This window comes from Akebia trifoliata, chromosome 7, assembly GCF_017979445.1.
Source record: "Akebia trifoliata isolate Shusen 1 chromosome 7, ASM1797944v1, whole genome shotgun sequence".
Lineage (NCBI taxonomy): Eukaryota > Viridiplantae > Streptophyta > Magnoliopsida > Ranunculales > Lardizabalaceae > Akebia > Akebia trifoliata.
The window spans coordinates 13,016,517-13,025,023 of NC_141381.1; positions in this window are offsets into that span (position 1 = coordinate 13,016,517).

Genomic DNA, 8,507 nt, shown 5'->3' on the forward strand with positions numbered 1-8,507 from the left:
GCAGACTCCACCATGTACGGTTTCGATCAGTCGTTTTGCTTCTAGTTCTGCCACACATCGGAGTAAGACTTCATGATGTGATTTCTTGTACAGAATGCCATTGCTTAGGAAGAATTGGCCTGCTAGCTTCTGAATAGTCCTTCGATCATTAGACGTTGCGTCTGATGGGAGAGTTCGATCTTCGAGATAGGCTTTGATGTCTGAGTACCAAGGCTTTTCTTCAGATTCTTCAACTTCGACGGGTAGGCAGTAAGCTGGCTCGTCTTGAAGTCCAATCTCAATAGGGTCAATGACTAAGTCCTCTGAGATACTGATCATGGAAGCGAGCGTTGCTAGTGCATCAGCAAATTGATTCTTGGCTCTCGGCATATAAGTGAATGAGATTCTATCGAAGCATGAGCTTAGTTCCTCTAGATACTCATGGTAAGGGATCAATCTCTGCTCTCGAGTCTTCCATTCTCCAGTCGTCTGATAGACTACTAGGCTTGAATCTCCGAAAACATCGATCTCATCTACCTCGAGATCCAGTGCTGCTTTCAACCCTGCTATGCACGCTTCGTATTCAGCCTCGTTGTTGGAACATTGGACTTTAGTCTGATTGCAATTGGCACGTGGGACCCGTCTGGTTTGATCAAGACTGCCCCTATTCCGTTTCCTTTTTGATTTGCTGCTCCGTCAAAATACATTTTCCAACCTGGTTCTTCATCATCGTCCTCAATCTCAGTGAGCAATATGGCTTCGTCAGGAAAGTTTGTCTTCAATGGTTCGTAATCAAGGAATGGATGCTCGGCTAAATGGTCGGCAATGGCTTGCCCCTTGATGGCCTTTTGAGTGACATAGGTGATGTCGAACTCAGATAATAGTAATTGCCATTTGCAGTACGACCTGTTAGTGCTGGTTTTTCGAAGAGATACTTGAGCGGGTCCATTCGAGCAATGAGCATAGTCGAGTAGCTGAGGAGGAGGTAGTGGCGTAGTCGTTGAGATGCCCAGACCAATGCACAACAAGTCTTCTCGAGTGCCGAATACTTTGCCTCATAATCAGTGAACTTTTTGCTGAGATAGTAAATGGCTTGCTCTTTTCTACCTGACTCATCGTGTTTCCCCAGTACACAGCCCATAGACGTTTCTTGCACCGAGATGTACATCAGTAAGGGTCGCCCTGGCGTAGGAGGAACCAAGACTGGTGGATTGAGCAAATATTTCTTTATCTTGTCGAAGGCTTCTTGACAGTCTTCGTTCCATGCTTTCGGCATATCTTTTCTGAGCAGCTTAAATACTGGTTCACAGATAGGCGTGAGTTGCGCAATGAATCTACTGATATACTGTATTCTACCCAGAAATGCTTGGACATCCTTTTCTGATACCGGTGCTTTCATTTCGAGAATGTACTTGGTCTTTGCTGGATCTATCTCAATGCCTCTTCTACTGACGATAAAACCCAATAACTTGCCTGATGTTGCCCCGAAGACACACTTTGCTGGATTGAGCCTTAAGCTGTATTTCCTTAGCCTGTCGAACAATTTCTTGAGATTTATCAGATGATCTTCTTCTATGCCCGATTTAGCGATCATATCATCTACGTAGACTTCCATTTCCTTGTGGATCATGTCGTGGAATAAAGCCGTCATTGCACGTTGATAGGTTGCCCCTGCATTTTTAAGCCCAAACGGCATGACTTTGTAATGAAAAGTACCCCAGGGTGTAATGAATGCTGTCTTCTCTTGGTCTTCTTCTGCCATTTTTATCTGATTGTACCCGGAGAAACCATCCATGAATGAGAACATACCATGCCCTGCTGTACTATCGACTAGAGTGTCGATGTGAGGTAGTGGAAAATCGTCCTTAGGACTGGCTTTGTTCAAATCCCGATAGTCGACACACATTCTTACTTTCCCATCCTTCTTTGGTACCGGAACGACATTGGCTAGCCATTCGGGGTACGTGGAGACGGCGAGAAATCCTGCTTGAAACTGTTTCATCACTTCATCTTTGACTTTGAGTGTCCATTCTGGCTTAAGTCTTCTAATTTTTGCTTGATCGGCTTGCTCCCAGGAGCGATCGGTAGGCTTATGAACAACAAGATCCGTGTCCAAACCGGGCATATCTTTGTAGGACCAGGCGAAGATGTCTTGATAATTACGCAATAGTTCGATCATTTCTTCTTTCTGCTGAGGGGTTAACAAGGCTCCGATTTTTACAACACGTGGGTCATCTTCAGTGCCGAGATTAACTGAGTCTGTATCCTCAATGTTTGGCTGAACACCCTTTTCATGTCGTTCTAACAGGTCCTTGATTTCTTTAGGAGGGTATTCCACTTCGTCCTCAGACTCTTCTTCAATTCCCATGAGATCGAAGTCGAGTTCAAGATCGAAGTCATACTCGTCCTTTTCATATTCTGTTCTGTCCAAAGGTCCATTCGATTGAGACAAATCCCTTAAATTTTGAGAAAACTCTTTTTTTGGTTTTTGGAATATATCTGTTTTTTTGAGATTTTGAAAACTTTTTGATTTTTTTGTTTTTTGAAGACTTTTCGATTTTTTTGATTTTTGAAGAATTTTTGATTTTTTTGGTTTTTGATGCTATTTTCCGGACATCTGAAATAAGAAGAACAATCATGCATTAGTAAAGATAGGGAGCCCTCAAAACAGTCTTTACCCGAGGACGAGGGCTCGTTATGATCCTCGGGCAAACTGATGTTGCCTAACGGCGTTTTTTTTTTTGGAGGCTATGGTAGCCTCAAGGGTTAGAGGGAATTCTTCCCAATTGTGTAGTGTCTCCCCTTCTCTGAGGGGGCGGATGAGATGTGAAAGTGATTTGTTGGGTGATTTGGTTGGTGGTTCGGAGATAACCATGATCTCCGTTTGATTGTTGTTGTTGTCAGGTTGGGGCACAGTCCCTCCCAAACTCGGTGGGATGACGACTGATGCCCAGTCAATACCCTTTGGAAAGGGTGATTTGTTCCCATGGTCAGTAGTGATTTTGACTTTGCTGGATTTTGGAGCAGTCTCCGATGGACTTTCCTCGGAGTCCCCATTGAACAAAACGTCAATGCCTTCTACGAAGGATGATTGGGACTCGACGATTGAGTCTTCTTGAAAGTGCAGTGGTGCTGTATTTACCATTTTTACCCTTTTTGCCCGTGGTGGTTCTGATAAGTTGTCGGGTCTGATATGGGACTTTGAGAAGCTGACACTAATGTGAGGGACTCGGCCCGGGTTCCAGACATTCGATTCCCGATTTTGCTTTCTTGCTAGTCGAAGTTCTTTCTTCTTTTCTTTCATTTCTGCTATGTCTTTCTTTGTGGGCCTGAACCCTAGACCAAAATAAGGAGTATATTTGCTCGCTTCGACTGGTGTAGCTCTTCCTCTTCCCCCTGGTCCTAACCCTTGCTTGGGCCGGTAACCTCCCCTTTTCATGACCCGACCAACCATAATGTTCGCTCTCGATAGCTTTGCCTTTACATTCTCCTTTCCTTTCTCGATGTGGTTGACAGCCGCAAATTGATACGAATGGTAGAGTGCCTTGTCCTTCGTCATCTCTATATCAATGAAAGGCACGTCTGGGGCTCTCCCAGCTGGAATAAGGTTCTCTGCCAATACTGATACCATCCTTTGCCCCATGATAAATTTGACTCTTTGGTGCAACGAGGAAGGCACAGCCCCGGCAGTATGGATCCAAGGCCTACCCAGTAACAAGTTGAAGGTCGTTGGTATTTCCATGACTTCAAACGTCACTTCAAAGGTGCAGGTCCTATTGTGATTGGTAGGTTCACCTCGCCCAACGAGTCCCTTTTCGAACTATCGAACCCTCGAACAACCTTATTGTTGGGTTTCACATACGACCAATCGGCGTTCAGCTTTCGGAAGGTCTCAAGTGGACAAACATTAAGCGCTGAGAGCCATTGTCAATCAGCACCCTGGCAACCATCATGCCCTTGCATATGACCATAATGTTCAGTGGCTCGACATGCCCCGTCCCTTCAGGCGTAAACTCATTTTCTGTGAAGATAATAGGATTGGAGGCATGATCTGGCCGACTGTTTGCTCTAACTGGGCCGGTGTCGTGGTCGAAGGTACATGTGACCCCCTAGGACTTTTAACAATGCCTCTTGGTGCTCTTCCGATTTTTGTATTAGTCCTAGGATGCTGACTTGGTCTGGCTGCTTGTTCAATCTGTCTATTATATTATGCTCTCTCTTGAGGATGAGCTTAATAAAGTCAGTGGCTTCTTTGTCTGTCACTTTTGCTTCAGCTTCTTTATCTGCCGCTTTCACCTCCTCTTTCTTCTGGTCATTCTCGTCCATCTTGCCCTTTCCTTTTTCCTTCCTTTTTTCCTCCTCTGTTATCCCATGTGTCGTTTCTTCAGTCTTTTCCTTGATGCTTACCCCCTTTGTTGGTATTTTTTTGCATCTCCCTGTCTTTGTCATATTACCGATATCGGCCACCAATGCCTTCTTCATTGTTTCGACCCCGGCGGTTGTGGTGATGGTAGTCTCATAACTCCAAGGAACTGCCTGGAAGAGCTATAGGGGAATGGCTTAGGTGAATGTATGGTCATGGGGGGTGGATCGGGTTTCATATTGAGAATGAGAGGAGGTAGTGATGATTTGGGTGTAGTGATGGTAGGGGAAGTTATGTGAGGAGTCGATGGAGTATATGGAATGACGAGTGGTGGACGTGGAGATGAAGTATATGGTATATGGAGGGGGGGTCGAGTTGATCCTGGGAATATGGTGGTGCGTGTAGGGTATAACAAGGGGAGGCCTGGTTGAATTTTGATGATGGGGTGATCCGTAAGGTATGACTAAAGGAGGGTGGGTAGTAGCATTTGATGAGTGGGATGGATGGTGAGGTCGGTCGGCTAATTTGAGATGAGTGGTAGTGAATTTTGGGGTGAGTTGGTTGTGTAATGGTGGACTGTGCTGATTGTTGGTGCTTTGATCCTTGAGTTAGATGGACCCTGATTTTGGACCCGATAGGTGCTATCAGATCCGAAGGATTAAAGTAGATTCTCCACAGATGACATTTACCCTGTGCCCACTCCCCTCTCCATTGTGGGTAGGTAGGGGTTTTGGTTGATATTCTTGCTGTTGGGGGGTGTGGGCGCCCATCCAGGATAAGAGCCTTCTTGTCAATCAAGTTCTGTACCTGATGTTTGAGCTGCCAGCATTGGTCTGTCGAGTGCCCCGGTGCACCCATATGAAATTCACAAATCAAATTGGGGTTGTACCCTGGCCCTTTGGCAGCTTCAGGATTTGGTGGACGTTTGACAAGATACTCACCCTTGAGCAAGATTGGCAGTAACTCAGATAATGTCATGGGTAGCCTGGTAAACACTCTATTAACCCTGTTCGGTCTCGCTTGTTGATTCTGCCCATATAGTGGTGCCTGTTGGTTCTGTCCATATTGTGGTGCCTGCTGCATTTGTGGAGGAACTGTCCGGAAGGGATTCTGCGGTGCTGGAGCCCAGGCAGCTCGAGGTACTGGCGCCCAATGTGCCTGGGGTGCCTGTGGCCGCTGAGCTGGTGCTTGAATGATGAGAGGTTGGCTGGGTTGTACATTATTGACCTGGGTATCCTCTTTCTTTTTGACAAAAGGCACTGATTTCTTTTGTGCCGAGGTCCCCGCTGCTGCACTCAAGGCTGTAAAGTCAAATATTAGACCGGTTCGGATCCCGTCCTCGACCCGGTCTGCCACTTGAACTAAATTCGAGAATGTGCCTGTAGTGTGTCCAACCAAATGAGTGTAAAAGGCATGCCCCAGTGTTGAGATAAACGTAGTGTTCATCTCCTGTTCGGTCATTGCGGGCCGTACTTGTGAGGCGGACTCCCGCCATCTCTGGGCATATTCTTTCACTGTTTCTTTATGTTTCCTCGTCATCTTAGCCATATCATTCCGATCCAGACCCACATCTGTATTGAACCGATAATTGTGCCAGAACATTTCAGCCAAGTCCTGCCAACTCTTGATGAGTGTATGGTCCAATCCTGAGAACCACTTGAGAGGCCGGTCCTGTTAAGCTTCTTTGGAAAAGTGTGCACCAGCAGTCTGTCATCCTCGCCATATTGGCACATTGATCCACAATACAATTTGAGGTGTGACAGAGGACACCCAACACCATTATATTTCTCAAATTCCGGGCATTTAAACTTGGCCGGCAGCTGTGCGTTGGGATAGAAGCATAGGTCCCTGAATCTTGTTCCTCCCAGAGTATTTGTGCCTTTCATCCGTCGCATTTCCTCTTGGAGAGATTCAATCTGTCGGGCCATTTTGTCGTCAGTAGCACTCTTAGCTTCAGGAGCCCTAAAGTCACACTCGTCATCTGGGATCATCACGGGAGGTGGTGGGTTCTGTGGTATATAAGCGGAGGACCCTGATATATTGGCACAGTAGGAGGTGGGGTGGTTTGTTGTTCTGGTCGTATTTGCTCAGGGGGTTCGGGGTTTGACCCGGATGCTTGATGCTGAGTTGCCTGTGCTTGCAGAAAATTGGTGCTACTCAAGACAGCCGCCAAGATTTGTTCCTGCCTTTTCGTTGTTTCTCTAACAGCTTTGCTATCATTGCATTAGCTTCGGCCAGTTCATTTGTCGCAGGTTGTGGTTCATCTGAGTTACTCATAGTTGATGAAGATGATCGGAGAAAGTATGGAGGCTTCTCAGGAAGTTTGTACTTTTTTTTGTTTGGCCACCTGTGGGTACAGAAGACCAAGTGTTACTATCTTACTTACAAAAAGGAAAATGCATGATGTTTTATTAGGTCCGGTAATTATTATGGGATGGTACTCAAAAAGGGAAATTTAGTTAGTTAGTGAGCTTGAAAATACGGTTCGTCAGCGCGGAGCTGGATTGTTTTTGAGAGAAAATAATTACATCAGCGCGAAGCTGGCATCGACACGGGGTCGGTAAAAACATTTTTTTTTTTTTTTTTGAAAAGGTAATTTCACATCAGCACGGAGCTGGCATCGACACGGAGTCGGGAAATATTTGAAAGAAATTACATCAGCACGGAGCTGGCATCGACACGGAGTCGGTAAAACGGTTTGAAAAGAAATTACATCAGCACGGAGCTGGCATCGACACGGAGTCGGTAAAAACGGTTTGAAAGGAAATTACATCAGCACGGAGCTGGCATCGACACGGAGTCGGTAAAACGGTTTTGAAAAGAAATTACATCAGCACGGAGCTGGCATCGACACGGAGTCGGTAAAACATTTTGAAAAGAAGTTACATCAGCACGGAGCTGGCATCGACACGGAGTCGGTAAAACATTTTGAAAAGAGTTACATCAGCACGGAGCTGGCATCGACACGGAGTCGGTAAGATATTTTGAAAAGAAGTTACATCAGCACGGGAGCTGGCATCGACACGGAGTCGGTAAACGTTTTTGAAAAAGGTAATTTCATCAGCACGGGACTGGCATCGACACGGAGTCGGGAAACATTTTGGAAAAAGGGTAATTTCATCAGCACGGGACTGGCATCGACACGGAGTCGGGAAAACATTTTGAAAAGAATTTCTGAGATAAACTGAGTTAGAATAACCCGTATTTTTGGCAGCCCCCAATTCAGTTCTCTGAAATCATCGTCGGCCAGGCGGATCTCCAAGGAAGAGGCGGCGCACAATGGCACTCTTAAATCACCTTGTTCCCTGAATAGACGTAGTCTATCCCCCTCGTATCAACAGGGTAAGATCTTTCTAGGCACCGACTTTGATCAAGGACTGCAATTGGTGCTTTGTTAACATCTTTTTTTTTTTTTTTTTTTTTTTTTTTTGAAAAAGTTGAATGTGTTTGAGTCGATTGATTGGTTGTTATCTTTATATAGATCATAGATGGATCATGAACTTGATTCGCTATGGGTCGTGGACTTGATTGGTTGTGGATCTGGATTGGACCTAGTTGAAGTGGATCTGGGTCGTGAACCGGGGTTGATTGGATCTGGGTCGTGGACCCAGTTTGGTTGGATTGGGTCGTGGACCCAGTTTGACATGGATCTGGGTCGTGGACCCAGTTGACATGGATCTGGGTCGGGGACCCAGTTTGGTTGGATCTGGGTCGTGGACCCATTTGACATGGATCTGGGTCGTGGACCCAGTTGAAATGGATCTGGGTCGGGGACCCAGTTTGAAACGGATTGGGTCGTGGACCCAGTTTGATTGGATCTGGGTCGTGGACCCAGTTTGGTTGGATCTGGGTCGTGGACCCAGTTTGACATGGATCTGGGTCGTGGACCCAGTTTGACATGGATCTGGGTCGGGGACCCAGTTTGGTTGGATATGGGTCGTGGGGACCCAGTTTGACATGGATCTGGGTCGTGGACCCAGTTGAATGGATCTGGGTCGGGGACCCAGGGTTGGTTGGATCTGGGTCGTGGACCCAGTTTGGTTTGATATGGGTCGTGGACCCAATTTGACATGGATCTGGGTCGTGGACCCAGTTTGACATGGATCTGGGTCGGGGACCCAGTTTGGTTGGATATGGGCGTGGACCCAATTTGACATGGATCTGG